The sequence below is a fragment of the Syngnathus typhle genome, linkage group LG12 (assembly GCF_033458585.1).
Source record: "Syngnathus typhle isolate RoL2023-S1 ecotype Sweden linkage group LG12, RoL_Styp_1.0, whole genome shotgun sequence".
Taxonomy (NCBI): Eukaryota; Metazoa; Chordata; class Actinopteri; order Syngnathiformes; family Syngnathidae; genus Syngnathus; species Syngnathus typhle.
The window spans coordinates 10,372,573-10,375,072 of NC_083749.1; the positions used below are offsets into that span (position 1 = coordinate 10,372,573).

Consider the following 2,500-nt stretch of genomic DNA (forward strand, 5'->3'; position numbering starts at 1 on the left):
CTAAGCAGGGTCGGGCTTGGTTAGTACTTCGATGGGAGACCGCCTGGGAATACCAGGTGCTGAAAGCTTTATTTATTTATTTATTTATTTATTTATTTGTTTATTTATTTATTTATTTATTTATTTATTTATTTATTTATTTATTTATTTATTTATTTATTTACTTACTTACTTACTTACTTACTTACTTACTTACTTACAACACCCATTACGTATGGCATTCGGAAACTGCAAGCCGAGTTTAAACTCCGACATTGAAATTATAACCCGAGTTTCCAACCTGTGGCGTCATCCGTAGCATAATATATAAAATGCACGATTTTTAATGTGAACACGGCTTACGGCCATACTACCCTGAGAACGCCCGATCTCGTCCGATCTCGGAAGCTAAGCAGGGTCGGGCCTGGTTAGTACTTGGATGGGAGACCGCCTGGGAATACCAGGTGCTGTAAGCTTTATTTATTTATTTATTTATTTACTTACTTACTTACTTACTTACTTACTTACTTACTTACTTACTTACTTACTTACTTACTTACTTACTTACTTACTTACTTACTTACTTACAACACCCATTACGTATGGCATTCGGAAACTGCAAGCCGAGTTTAAACTCCGACATTGAAATTATAACCCGCGTTTCCAACCTAGTGGCGTCATCCGTAGCATTATATATAAAACGCACGATTTTTAATGTGATCACGGCTTACGGCCATACTACCCTGAGAACGCCCGATATCGTATGATCTCGGAAGCTAAGCAGGGTCGGGCCTCGTTAGTACTTGGATGGGAGACCGCCTGGGAATACCAGGTGCTGTAAGCTTTATTTATTTATTTATTTATTTATTTATTTATTTATTTATTTATTTATTTATTTATTTATTTATTTATTTATTTATTTATTTATTTATTTATTTATTTATTTATTTATTTATTTATTTACTTACTTACTTACTTACTAACTTACTTACTTACTTACTTACAACACCCATTACGTATGGCATTCGGAAACTGCAAGCCGAGTTTAAACTCCGACATTGAAATTATAACCCGCGTTTCCAACCTAGTGGCGTCATCCGTAGCATTATATATAAAACGCACGATTTTTAATGTGATCACGGCTTACGGCCATACTACCCTGAGAACGCCCGATCTCGTCCGATCTCGGAAGCTAAGCAGGGTCGGGCCTGGTTAGTACTTGGATGGGAGACCGCCTGGGTATACCAGGTGCTGTAAGCTTTATTTATTTATTTATTTATTTATTTATTTATTTATTTATTTATTTATTTATTTATTTATTTATTTATTTATTTATTTATTTATTTATTTATTTATTTATTTACTTACTTACTTACTTACTTACAACACCCATTACGTATGGCATTCGGAAACTGCAAGCCGAGTTTAAACTCCGACATTGAAATTATAACCCGAGTTTCCAACCTATATTGTGTGGCGTCATCCGTAGCATTGTAGTTCACGTCTTTTACCGCTAGAGAGCAGACTATGTACAGTGAATAAAGAGGCTGGCTCCCTGTGAACTCAAAGCAGCAGTTTTTATTTGTAAAAGAAACCAAAACAACACATTGCGCTTACATGTAGGGTTTTTCCACTTTTCATGACATATACAGCAAAATGCAGGTCGTAATGGCAAATTTGTGCTACCACATAAAAAGCTGTCCGTAACTTTACATGATAGCCATGTTTCCATTAAACGCCCTTTCAGGGGCGATTGTATCTATAAAATGCACGATTTTGAGTGTGATCACGGCTTACGGCCATACTACCCTGAGAACGCCCGATCTCGTCCGATCTCGGAAGCTAAGCAGGGTCGGGCCTGGTTAGTACTTTGATGGGAGACCGCCTGGGAATACCAGGTGCTGTAAGCTTTATTTATTTATTTATTTATTTATTTATTTATTTATTTATTTATTTATTTACTTATTTATTTACTTACTTACTTACTTACTTACTTACTTACTTACTTACTTACTTACTTACTTACTTACTTACTTACTTACTTACTTACTTACTTACTTACTTACTTACTTACTTACTTACTTACTTACTTACTTACTTACTTACTTACTTACTTACTTACTTACAACACCCATTACGTATGGCATTCGGAAACTGCAAGCCGAGTTTAAACTCCGACATTGAAATTATAACCCGAGTTTCCAACCTGTGGCGTCATCCGTAGCATTATATATAAAATGCACGATTTTTAATGTGATCATGGCTTACGGCCATACTACCCTGAGAATGCCCGATCTCGTCCGATCTCGGAAGCTAAGCAGGGTCGGGCCTGGTTAGTACTTGGATGGGAGACCGCCTGGGAATACCAGTTGCTGTAAGCTTTATTTATTTATTTATTTATTTATTTATTTATTTATTTATTTATTTATTTATTTATTTATTTATTTATTTATTTATTTACTTACTTACTTACTAACTTACTTACTTACTTACTTACAACACCCATTACGTATGGCATTCG

The 2,500-nt window shown here is 35.1% G+C and overlaps 6 non-coding genes across 6 annotated transcripts in view; all 6 read left to right on the plus strand.

Annotated features, from left to right (window-relative positions):
• Window positions 1-68, plus strand: part of LOC133164478 (5S ribosomal RNA) — a 119-nt gene extending 51 nt beyond the window's left edge. Inside the window, exon 1 of the ribosomal RNA XR_009716987.1 lies at window positions 1-68. This exon is cut by the window's left edge and continues 51 nt beyond it. This is a non-coding gene — a ribosomal RNA (5S ribosomal RNA).
• A 268-nt stretch (window positions 69-336) lies between these two features.
• On the plus strand, window positions 337-455 carry LOC133164629 (5S ribosomal RNA). The gene has a single exon (XR_009717120.1). It is a non-coding gene; the product is annotated as a 5S ribosomal RNA (ribosomal RNA).
• A 249-nt stretch (window positions 456-704) lies between these two features.
• Window positions 705-823, plus strand: LOC133164534 (5S ribosomal RNA). The gene has a single exon (XR_009717038.1). It is a non-coding gene; the product is annotated as a 5S ribosomal RNA (ribosomal RNA).
• Window positions 824-1,120: 297 nt separating this feature from the next.
• LOC133164092 (5S ribosomal RNA) lies at window positions 1,121-1,239 on the plus strand. The gene has a single exon (XR_009716616.1). It is a non-coding gene; the product is annotated as a 5S ribosomal RNA (ribosomal RNA).
• A 531-nt stretch (window positions 1,240-1,770) lies between these two features.
• Window positions 1,771-1,889, plus strand: LOC133164824 (5S ribosomal RNA). Its single transcript, XR_009717308.1, has one exon. It is a non-coding gene; the product is annotated as a 5S ribosomal RNA (ribosomal RNA).
• Window positions 1,890-2,241: 352 nt separating this feature from the next.
• On the plus strand, window positions 2,242-2,360 carry LOC133164432 (5S ribosomal RNA). Its single transcript, XR_009716944.1, has one exon. It is a non-coding gene; the product is annotated as a 5S ribosomal RNA (ribosomal RNA).
• The last annotated feature ends 140 nt before the right edge of the window (window positions 2,361-2,500 follow it).